Genomic DNA, 12,951 nt, shown 5'->3' with positions numbered 1-12,951 from the left:
AACATCAGCAAGCGCAAATTTCTGGGTATTCTAGTGTTCAATCATCTTCCACCTTCAAATATCGATTGGCATACAAACCACTCTACATCTTCAGGTTTAAGAAGATTGAACAGGGGCAGCTGTCATACCCCAAAATTTTCCCATCATATTTTATACTTATGCTCACTTGAAAATCTAAGGCTCTCGCTCTTAATCAAAGACTTCCTGAACTAGGATTTTGCATTCCTTTAAGAAAATTGATGAATCAAAGTCTCCAATGGGTTTCATATTACTTATTATGTTTTAAAATATCATTATGACAAAGTTCAAGCCTCAATTCCAAAGATTGCTCAGTCAATTGCTCAGATAAACAACAGTCGACTAGTTTGACCTAAAAGTCAACTGTGGTCAAAGTACAGTCAAAATTCTTGATTTTTGGTCAACATCCTCATTTTAAAGTATCATTCATCATTTGATAAAGGATTGATCATGATTCATCAAGGAAAGTTCAGAAATCAACAAAACTCAAAGTTTCTAAATTACGGTTTTTCGACCTAAAAGTCAACTGAACTTTGACCAGCCATAACTTTCACATGGAGTAATAGAAATATTCCACCCAAAGCTCATTTTGAAGGAAATTGAATTCTCTACAACTTTGTCTCTCACATGCCAAGGCTAAAAATGCTTCATTTGAGAGATATGGATAAAAAGATTATAGGTCATTTTGAAAGTCAACCAAAAGCAGTTTTGTGTCAAAGCCCATATCATCAAGATAAAATCTCCAAATGGAAAAAAGGTTTCAAAGTGGCTTGTAGAGGACATATTGAGCTTTCCAGAAAGTTCTAGAACTCTTCCATATCTTAAAAATTGAGAGAGATATGCCTTATCAAAGTTGGACAAATTTGGTTGAAAAATATGAAACAAATATGGCTCAAAATGAGTTTTCTTACAAATATGGTCCAATCTTGTTTCCCAACTCATCTAGAAGCTCCAAGTCCAATTCCACGAATTTTTGACAATTATTTGATTTTTATTGAATTTTTATTTATTAAAAATATGATTTAAATCAAATAATCAATGAAATATGAAAAGATTTGATTTAGTTATATTTTTTAATCAAATTCAATTACATAATAGACCATATATTTGATTGAATTTCGTGCTCATCAAGGATGGAATAATAAGATCAAGATTTGGCCAATTTTAGAAGAAATAAAATCAAATTTTTTTCAATATTTTCAAAACATCAATCAAATGGTTTCTTTTCAAAATAATTACCCTAATATTTTCACTTATATATAGGGAACTCATTCAACAAGAGAGGACACGAAAATTGGGAGAAAAAGCTAGGGTTTTGAAGTTCAAGAATCTCAAAGAATAGTGCAATCTTGGTGAAGCTTCTCCAAACAATTTCAAGACTTTTCAACCATCCAGTTTCGTTCCCAAGGTATCATAGTGTAAGAAAGAATCCCTAACCAAGTCTCATATTGTTTATATTGCATGTTCCATGTTCATAATGTTTATCATATGAAATTTTCGTTCTTGATCTTTTGCCATGTTTCAGTGTGATTTAATGCCTCTAACGTGTTTCTGATGATGCTTAGAACGAAATAGAACCTTTGGTTCGAAGGTTGCGTGTGTGAAACGACTCGTGCCATTGTTAGGGTTTCCAAGAACTAAGTTTCGGTTCCAATCATATAGGCCGTTTCAATGCCAAAAGAGAGTACCATTGTGTTTGTAATAGCTTGTAGATACGATCTGGGCGGTTTGTTTTCTCTTTTGTGGTTGTTTTTGCAAGTTTAATGATGGTCGAGGATTAGCTACGAAACGGTTTGCAGAAATCGTAGCAGAATCGTAGCAAAACCGTAACAAACTTTTGCAGGTTTTTGAAAAGGTAGAAGATGAAGTCGTGTCGGCGTTTCATTGGTCCGTTTAAATTTATGGTTGGCGCATGTTCCCGGTGTGTGACGCTTACCTCCGTACGATGCATCCTCGCACCATCTGTCGTCAGATCGTTTAAGCAGCTGATCTAACGCTTCTAGGACTGCAGGAGTACTGTGGACCTTCCTGAGCCTACCTCACTGAATCATACGCTAAGTTTTTTAATTCTTTTTTTATTTTCTTTTAATTTGGTTTAACAATTTTCTTTTTAATTTTCTTTTTTTACTAAAATTAAAATTATTTTTACTTAATTATAACCTTTTTCTAAAAAATAAAATTTGTTTTAATTAATTTTTTTATATAATTAATAAAATTGAGTTTTAATAACTTAATAAATTAGGGTTTTTAGGTAGAATTTAAGATTTGATTTTTTAGGTTTAATAATTTGATAATTATTTTTTATTTTTATCAATATTTAATTTAATTAAATATTTTTTTAATTTGAATTTTTTTAATTAGTTTGAAATTAATTCTTTATTATTTTAATTAGGTTAGGTAAAAAAATAAGTTTTAAAACTCTGATTTTACTTTTGTTTTTAAATTCTCTTCTTCTCATCCCCCTACTTCTCGACTTCCCGATTTTATTATTTAATTATAATTATGTAATTGTTTCGAGGTTGTGATAGTAATTAGGATTTTTTATTTTCGTATTTTATTATTCTTCGTAGTTTTATTATGTAACTGCTAAGGTTTGTAATAGTTAATTAGGATTTTATTTTTCGCATATTTTTATGTAACTGCCCCAAAGCCATGTAATAGTTGTAGGTTTATTTTCTGCTTTTAGGTTCCACATTCCCCGGTTTTTTAGGCTATGTAATCCCCCTCCCCGAAGCCTTGTAACAGCATAGGATTTAATTTCCGCACTTTAAATTTCAGTATGATATTAACTGCTATGGTTAGTAATTCTAGGGAGTGCAACCTTGAATTGAACGTAGAACCACTAATTATAAGATAAATATTCGAATTGAATCACATGATTGTGCCACACACACACCTTTAGGGTAACCCTCATTATGCTGCCTACTGCCTTTTAATTGCGATTCTAAAATAGTCAAGTCCCTCGATTCCGAGGATACCTAAAGCAAGTGCTGCCTTAATTCATTGAAATCATCATAAAATTTTGTCCCTCGATGCTGCCTCGGAAATAAGATGATTGTCCCATTGCTAAGGTATCCTCGCCTGTTGCCTAAATGACTAATCTATCCTTCCCTAAAGACTATCTACCCTTTATATGGTATGGACAGTTTTATGGCAAATGATACTTTCTCGATGACCCTTTACATCCAATGAAAGGACTTCCTACCCTCCTGGTTGCTTACTCTTTTCAAATTCAAAATTTTTTCCCACTCTTTTCAAATACTTTAAAAAACAAGGCTACGCTTATTTTACAAGCTAAAGTCCTTCACACTTTCAAACATTTCAAAGTGAGCTAAGCAATTAAGAGCCCATGGATAACCATGGATACAAAGGGTGCTTACACCTTCCCTTTGTATAACTTACCCCCCGAACTCAATCTCTTTCAAAAAGGTTTTTTTCTGTTCTTTTAGCCTTTCTATAAATTGGATAAAATAAAAGTCGGTGGCGACTCTTGCTATCCGCAACATTTCAAAAAGACAGTTCTCCCACCGTATTACAACTTCAAAAAGAACCAAGACACCAAAAGAGAAATCTCGTTTCCAAGTAAAAAATTTATCATAAACTTCAGTCTACCAATGCAGACTACGACATACTATAGAGAAAAGGATAGTGCACATAAACTACATACTAACCTGGTGATGAAGGATATCAGTCTTGTCCACCAGAAGCTCTATCTTTTCTCCTCTTTCTAGAACCTACATAAATTATAAACATGTGATTGATTGACGGTTTATATATTAAAGGCATAAGATTTGTGATTCAGACCATGAGATTTGAGAATATTTAGCATGCCTCTGATTTGAATCAAATGATGAATTAAAACTGACTTTGGATCAAAAACACATACATTAATCAATATGATCATGTGTCATCAATAAATATCACACAACTGTTTTTTCTTCTCTTTTTATCTTTTAACAATTGTTATCTTTTAACAAGCGTGTCCCTTAAAGAAAATTCTTGCAGGTAAATAAATCATCCAAGAATCAGACTGAGTCATTCCCAATTGACTTCACTGACTCATTTTATGATATGAAATTCTTGCAGGTAAGCAAATCATATAAACAATTATTTATATTATATGAAAATGAAAACAGTAAATAAAACTACTACAAACACACAAATGTAAAAGAATAAAATTTCAAATGAAAACACATCAATACATAAACCATAGGGATATATTTTCACATCATGAACAAACAAAAACTTTAAGTGAAAGTGTGTTGATAATAATACAAATCAATATTAATTTCACCAATAAATCACCAAGAACAACAACAACAACAAAATCAATAATATTAATTTCAACAATTTCAATTTTAATTTGAATTAACCCTAATTTTTTAACACATATCAAAATCAACAATGAAAAAACATACGGTGGTGCGGCAAGATTGAAGATGGAGGCACGGTGGCGGGGAAGAAAACGGCCGCCGCAGGAGATTTTAACAAACGGCGATGGTTGTTGTTGTTCTTCGTATTTTCTATTTTGCTTCTTTCTAGAGATTGAAAATAGGATGGGGTATGCGTGTGGCTGCTGAAATGAAAGCATGAAATTTTTTTTTTTTTAAATTTAAAAAACTCAAAACGACGTCGTTTTGAGTAAAAGAAAACTAAAAAAAAATTGAACCACCGGTTCACACAAATCACTGGTTTTCCCGGTTCATACCGGTTCGCACCGGTTTCCTCTGTTTAAACGACACGGGCGATCCGCCAAGCGAATCCAGCTGGTTCCCGGTCCGGTCCGTTTTTTACAACACTGCCCGTGAGTACAGGAACAAAAATAGAGAATTTTACCATTTAAGCCGTTAACTCATTGTTTTGATATTTGTTCCTAATTTTATCAATTACAATGATTTGTATATTCAACCCTTAGGTACATAATTCACTACATTTTGTTGGAACAAATAAAAAAAATACAAAAAACAGCTCATGGTGACTAAATTTATTAGCTTAATTTCAAGGGTCTAACTAAAGGTAACCACATAATCATGCTGGAAAAATAAACAACCACAAATGACACAATTGTTATCAAAGAATAAGGATTCATTATTGGTTAAAAACTAGACACGCACATTCAACTTTGTCCATTGCATTGGTTTCATTCTTGAAAATATTTATATAACAGTAAGTACCCTAAGAATTCTCCTAAGTTTCTATGATTCTATAATTTAAACAAATCTTAAATGCACTTTTGGTTCTCGTAAGTTAGTAAGTTTTTGAACCCCTAATTTTGTACAAACGCACAGATTAACATCATAACATCAGATTCCTTCACAAAACCTACACAACAACTTTCAATGGTTCATCAAACATCATATATTCACCAACTCATCAAAACTTCAACGATCCAAACATCCAAACACTCACGCAGCAGTTTCTCTATAACAGAATCAGACAAGAATCAAGAAGAAGAAACGCAAATAGAAGAAGAAATCGGAGGAGAAGAAAACGGAATCGAAATCACGGAAGCAAGAAAGAAGAATTCTTTGGTTTTGCCTTCACTTTTTGTAACGCCCGAGTTAATTATTTAATTAAATTATATAAGGAATTATTTATTTGATCTAGTCGAAATTGGATTTGTCGGTATGATTTTAAGAGGCTAATTGGAAAGATATGTCGATCGGAGCTATTAAGTTTAAAGTCGGATTTTAGTCGGTTAATCGGAGAATTAATAAAGTTGATTTTGTTGAAGAAATAATATTAGTAATAATATTATTATTTAATTTGGTTTAGTTGTGGTATGGTATATATAGCAATGTGGAGGTGTGCGATTAGTAGGCCCATTAAGAAATAATAGTAGCTATATTATTATTATTATTTAATTTATTGGATTAAAAAGGAGAATATATGAAATAAGGTTTTGGCTTTAGGGAGAATAGATCAAGAAACGAAGTTACCGACAAAGAGAAACGATGATTTGGCAGAGGAAGAATTAATCGTTGGTTGCGGGGAGAGAGCAAAGGCTTGCATTCGATCGGATATTAGAGGCGATCTCCAATTCAAGGTAAGGGTGGAGTTCGAATCTTATAACCGGGATAAGGATAATTAGTACGTGGGATTGGGATTTACATAAATTTTCTGTTGTTGTTCTGTGTTAATATTGTGATCGATTCTACGAATTAATTGGTCTCTGTTGATGATGTTGATGATTTTACTGTGTTGGAATTGTTCTATGTTGCGTTGTCTTTGTTATTATGTAATGTAGAGTGAATTTTATTGTTGTCTGGGTTTACTCTAATGGAACCGTAAGCAAACTAGTAGTACCAATTTATACAAGAAGTTAGAAGGTGGAGAAAGATGAGGATATGAAAACGGGGGCCACCAAAAAGTGGTGGGACCCCCTTGGTAAGTGAACACGGACGTCTCCTATGGGTGCAAGTTTAGAGGCGGGGGCCTCCAAGACAAGAGAAGGGTGTCTCCCTTGGAAGTTGGGAGTGGGACGGGCGCCTCCATGACCCTTAGGAAGGAGACAGGCGCCTCCTTGGGGGAGGTGGGTCCCATGCAATTTTCTTATGTCGATGTTTTATAGTTTTAGTGGACAATAACTTTATGGCATTATATTTTTAGTATAAACAAATATTGAGCATATATATATATATATATATATATATATATATATATATATATATATATATATATATATATATATATATATATGCAGGTGTGAGTATATACGTTTAAGTATTGTAATAAGGTAATCAGTAAGAGATAAAATGTTAATTTATATCAGGATAACATATTTAATTAGGCAACAACATGTAGTATAATTGAGAAGAAATAATTGATGTAACATATATATATATATATAGGAGTTGAAATTGAGCACAATCAATAAAAAATAATCGGTCGATTGTATCAGGGAAACGATATATATTAGTAACAATATTGGTGCCACCTAAGGTGAATAATTTAGTAGCAATCTTGGTAATGAATATTTAGAGGCAGAAGAATACTATTTGACCGTACAGTAGCAAAGGAAAATTCTAGTATCATGAAATATGCGTCTTGGTTGAAAAAAAATAATAAGCTAGCAGGAATATAAATCCAGATTAATTAAATCGTAGCATGAATCATTTGGCAGTAGGTAGTATTAGACAGAAAAATGTACTGAATAGGTTGTATTCGTAGATTAAGCGATATTTTAGTTCCTCGAAATCGAATGAAAATTGACGGAGTCGTTCATATATATTTTTAGGTAATTGTGGTTGGTTGTTTTTGTTGAAAATCATGTTGAATACTTGAATTGCAGGTACCGTTGAGAATACGTTGGTTTTGTCCCAAATTTGGACAGGTTTGGTTGTAGGCTTAAATAGCCAAATTTGAAAGTTGTTTAAGTTGCGGTTTAAGTTGTTGTTTCTGTTGTTGTTGTTGTTGTTGTTCTGATTGTATTGTGATATTGTTGATTGGATGTCGTTCATATTGTCTCATAACATTGCATTGATTAAGTTGGCCTTGATGGCATTGATTAAGTTGGACTTGATGGCAACCTGTTCAAGTTGTTGAAATGCCTCAATAACCTGGCATCTGTTTAAGTTGAGAGTTCTACTCCAAATGGTACCACATGCATACGCATAGTCTGAGTTGCAATTGAATCGCATTTTTATGTCGTTATGTTGTGAACTGAAGTTGTGTATTGTGTTGTTCTAAAGTAGTAATTGTATAATCCTTTGATCTAATATATTACTTATCATGCATTGGTTTATATGATTCGATATCTCACCCTTTATTTGTTCGCCGTTGCCTTTATATTGGTAATGTGCAGGTAGCGAGGAGTAAAGACTTAGTAGCTTATTGGTGTCGTCGCTCTGATACGTAGCACTCGGGGGGATTGAACGCTCATTTGATTTTATGTTGTTTCCGGTTGAACTAAAGTTGTTATTTTGAAAAGTTGTTGTTTGATTTAGTTGTTTAAAAGATGATATGGTTCTTTTGAAGTATTAACGTTGTGAATCCGCTGCAGTTATTTTATTGAAGTTTAATTAATTGAAGACTAAATAATTATTTAAAATTCTTCAATTTATGATGTGCTATGTATCCGTTATAATTGAGTTTTTTGTTGCAGTTGTTTTTCAAGTTGAAATGTAATACCTCAAGTTACGTTGAAATTTTTATACTCTGATTTTAATATAATTGTTGGGTAGATTTGGGGTGTTACACTTTCGGTTTTCAACAAATCTGGGGGATCCTCGCTCACGAAAGTTTTAGATTCGCTTAGATGTAAGAAGTTTGAGGGGGATTTAGTGATTGCAGGAGAAGAAAGAGGTTGAGATCGGAAGATGAGAGTGAGAGACTGGGAAGGATGGATGAGACCGGGAATGATGGATGAACATGAAGGGTAAACCAGGGTGGCGGATAGGATTGGGGGAGGTGAAGATGAAGAGAGAGACAAGGAGAGAGAGAGGTGAAGATAAAGAGAAAACGAATGATTGAAGTGAGAAAGAGAAAACGAAAGAGAGAGTAATACTGATGAATGAGTTTTTTGGTTAGAGGGAAAAACCAAAGGATATTAGGAGAGATCCAATAGGAATATTGGAAGGGGAGTGTCATTTGTAGGAATGGAGACATTTGATTGGTAGGAATAAATTTTTGATTTAGCAAATTACAAAAAAGGGCTTTTGTAATGGTAATTAATATTTGCATTAAGGGTAATTTAGGGAGTTTGGTAGTATGTTTTATTGATAGCTAGGTAGTTGATTAATCTACTAAAATGTTTATATAGAATAATTTAATTTAATTAAAAAAAATTATATATAATAATAATTTAAATAATGTATTCTTTAAATAAAAATAAAAATTTAGAATGAATTAATTTAATTTAATTTTTATTTTTTTAATAAATATAATTATTTATATTATTATTATTAAAATATTAAATATTATAAATGAGGTTGAATTTCATTAGTGTCACGTAATATTTGCCACATAATCAATTTAGTTCCATATTATAGAAACTGTGACTTAAATGTAGTGGGGAACAAAAATTCCGAAAAAATTGAAATAGATGGACCACTAAAACCAGATTTTAAAATAGAGGACGAAAATTTGAAAATATTAAAAATAGAAAGACCAAAATTATAATATTTGCACATAAATGCTATCTGAAATGACTTTTCAGGGAATGCATGCATCTAGACGCCATTTCAATTAGCGCATACATACAAAACAAAATGTTTGCGCCAAATGATCTGCCTTGCACACTTTAGTCATTTCTAAAACCTGATTGTTTATGTAATTTATTTATAAAATATAATTATTAATGTATTTTAATTTTAATACTTGATTATTGGTTAAAAAATCAATATTTTGTGTAATTTCACATACATCTTTGACCCATTTCCTAAAATGTCTTTGCTAGTGCTAGAACTAAAAGTAGTCTAAAATACAGACCCAAAAATAGATACTCCTAAATAGCCTAGAAAATCACCTGCACCACTTGACTTGTACTATTCATTCTTCAACTTAATATTTCACACACGACTTGTAATTTGTCAAAGATACTAACCTTTTTTTTATAAGCTCAAAGATACTAACCTATTCACACTATAATTATCCAATTCAACTCCCTACCAAAATTACTAACTTCAAATCAAAATATATAATACCAAAGTCCAACCGTTTTGGTGGTTCAACACTTTAACCCACCCAATTCATTTTGACCCATCCATCCACCTCTAAATATCAATTTACTAACTATGCCATCTCATCTACCTCATCAAAACTCCAACACCTTTTCGTCTTTATTTCACTATCTAAACTCAATATTCGAGTTTGATTGTATTTCATACACACTCTTAAATTTCAATTATAATAAGAACCATTCCCACGTGTTAGCTACCAATTCTATTGCCGACGGAAAATCTAAACCACCCAAATTTGAACACATCATTCCCTATAAGACTCTTGTTGAAAACATTGACAACTTTTAAGAGAGAGAGAGAGAGAGAAGAATAGATAGAGAGTGAACGCCAACCAAATTAAGTAGCCAACCCAATCAAAAGGACACTTTTCATAAAACCATCATTCAAAGCCACAATAATATCCCCACCAAAAAAATTACACATATAAAAAGGCCACAACACAATAACAAACTCAAACTCAACATTCCACAACAAACTTTTTTTCCTCCTTACAAACATGAAGTGGAAGAGAGGACATGTTATAGGCCATGGCTCAACCGCCACCGTCTCTCTTGCCACCACCGCTAACGGAGACGTCTTTGCAGTGAAGTCGTCGGAGCTATCGTGTTCCGAGCCTCTAAAGAGAGAGGAGAGAATTCTATCTTCTATATCTTATCCCAATTCTTATGTGGTTGCTTACAAAGGTTGTGATGTGATATTTCTATGGAGAACAACAACACGATCATGTACAATCTTTTCATGGAGTACATGCCATTCGGTTCGGTTAGTCAGCACGGTGGTCTACTCGAAGAGCAGACCATTGTATGCTATACAAGGCAAATTGTTAAAGGGTTAGAGCATTTACATTCAAAAGGATTGGTGCATTGTGACATCAAGGGTGCCAATATCTTGATTGGAGAACAAGGAGCCAAAATTGGAGACTTTGGATGTACTAAGCGTGTAAATGAAGCGGACGCGCCAATCCGCGGCACCCCGATTTTCATGGCGCCGGAGGTGGCGCGCGGCGAAGAACAAGAATGTCCTAGTGATATCTGGTCACTTGGTTGCACTATAATTGAAATGTTCACCGGTTCTTCGCCGTGGCCTAATGCAAATGATCCTATTTCAGCACTTTTTCATATAGCATATTCCAATGAAGTTCCATTGATTCCATGTTTATTATCTGATCAAGCAAAGGACTTTTTAGGGAAATGTTTAAGGAAGAATCCAAAAGAGAGGTTTACAGCTAGTCAACTTTTGAAGCATCCATATCTTGAAGAGTTGAGTTCTAGTGCTAAGCAAGTTGTGGAACCTAATTCATATTCACCAACAAGTATTCTCGAACAAGGCTTTTGGAGTTCAATGGAAGAATCAGAGAGCCTTAAGTTTGGCAATTTGATTCACACAAAAAGTCTTGAGACTTTGGTTGATGATAGAATCAGAAGGTTAACAGTTGAGCCTTGTTTGGCAAGGTGGCATGATAATAATGATGATGTTGATGAAAATTGGATCACAATTAGAGAGAATGAAGTTGATAGTTTTTGCAATTGTGGGTCAGAATTAGGTTCAACAAGTGATGAGTTGATTTTGAAAAGGTTGGTAGAAAGTAATGTGAAAGATGGAATTAGTGGGCATGATTTTAGGGATGGTAGTTTTGTAGGTAGTAATTTTAATTTTCATGTAGGTATTGTAAAGATGCTACTTCCATCAACATTAGATGGTTTATAATTCAAGTTTTGATTATTCAAAATTACATTTTTCACCTCTTTCATTATTGTTATAATGAGCTTACACATCAAGTATTCATGAGTCATGCAAATTTTGATGCAAATTTTGTACATTTTAATTAAAAATAACACTTGATGTCATGTATCAACAAACTAATAATATGTTTCAATCATTTTGAATTCGGAACTAAAAGTGTAAAAATAGAAAAAAGTTAAAGCATAATTAATTTTATGTGTATTTTCAAAATCATGTTTTTCCAGTAAAAATCGGATATCTTCTGCGTAAAACTGCAGAGACTAATATCTCGAATCTTAATAATTATAATGGACGACAAAATTCTTTCTCAAAAGTATTTAACAATGTTGCGTAATCAAGGTTGAATTCAAATCTAAAACCTCTTGTTAGGCAATTTCAAAAGCATAAAAATCTAAACCACTCAGCTAAATATTTCAATCGCCCTGCCGAAAATTGTTAATGATCCACCATAACCCTCCTTAGTATATCCACCTAAAATAATGCTAGCAAAGCAACCCTTGAGTACATGATAGGGTATATGCTAAGAGTCTTAAAGAACCAATAAAAGTTTTCTAGTCAAAAAGGTAAATTGAAACAAGAAGAAAACAAGGGAAACAGAACAAAGTGGGCATGGTTGGTCCCAAACCCTCTCAACCTCTCTCTCCTATTATGAGTTAGTTGATTCCAATGGACTTGAAGCATAAGGAACCAAGTGGCCATCCTTAGTAGCAATGTCTCACACACTATCCTTTTGTTAGTGATTTTGCTTTGTCTTTTATGGTAGGTTTATATGAGTAGATCTCACAATTCCACATGTTTGTTAGAACTTAAATTATCAACTCATTAAATTCAACTTTTCTTTTGTACCAAATAACAGGCCCCGGTTAAAGCATATGGAATATGCAGCAGATATTACGTTTGGTGGGTTTTTGTGGCAATGCAATAATTGGAATAAAACGAATAGAAGAGGACAAGTTGAAAGACATTAGAATCCAAGTGTTTTGGTCAACCCCCACTATGGATGATAAAAATATTTGGAGGTTAGAAATAAGTCAACCCCAAATACAAATCAAAATTTCTATATATCTAGTTGAGAAACTTTAGAATCTCTTTGTTTTAGAAAATATCTTGTTTATTATCAAAATCAATGTGGATGACTATTACCTTTGCAAATAGGGTAGGCTTAGCAATCTAATGGTAGCTTTGTCAAAAGTTTATGTATTTTTTTTTTTGTTATAAACAAAAGTTTATGTATTGTTAATGGTAGTTGTGTATTGTCATAGGCCTCTCAATTCATTTCCATATAACGTGTAATATCTAGTATTTCTCATTCTTTAGTTATTAGGACATGCAATTATTTATGAGCTTAATTTTTATGGATGGAAAGTGTTGTAGGTGTAATTAACAACGACTGACATATTCAAAATTATAAAATAAGTAGAAGGGCAATAGGGGAATTTCACAAGATTAATGAGGGTTATAATAGTATTTGTAACACCCCATATTTTCTAATTTTAATTTAATCGGAATT

General features: G+C 32.8%; 1 long non-coding RNA gene and 1 pseudogene across 1 annotated transcript in view; one reads left to right on the top strand and one right to left on the bottom strand.

Moving 5' to 3' along the window:
* LOC131624508 (uncharacterized) overlaps positions 1-4,493 on the bottom strand; it is a 61,757-nt gene extending 57,264 nt beyond the window's left edge. The window contains exons 1-2 of the long non-coding RNA XR_009290612.1: positions 4,437-4,493; positions 3,690-3,745 (exon numbers count right to left, since the gene is read on the bottom strand). This is a non-coding gene — a long non-coding RNA (uncharacterized LOC131624508). The remainder of the gene's footprint in view (positions 1-3,689; positions 3,746-4,436) is intronic.
* A 5,301-nt stretch (positions 4,494-9,794) lies between these two features.
* LOC131624507 (mitogen-activated protein kinase kinase kinase 18-like) lies at positions 9,795-11,459 on the top strand (annotated as a pseudogene).
* Positions 11,460-12,951: the final 1,492 nt, after the last annotated feature.

The sequence above is a fragment of the Vicia villosa genome, unplaced genomic scaffold (assembly GCF_029867415.1).
Source record: "Vicia villosa cultivar HV-30 ecotype Madison, WI unplaced genomic scaffold, Vvil1.0 ctg.000133F_1_1, whole genome shotgun sequence".
NCBI lineage: Eukaryota > Viridiplantae > Streptophyta > Magnoliopsida > Fabales > Fabaceae > Vicia > Vicia villosa.
Note: the sequence above shows the minus strand (reverse complement) of the source record. Positions and strands in the feature narration are given on the sequence as shown.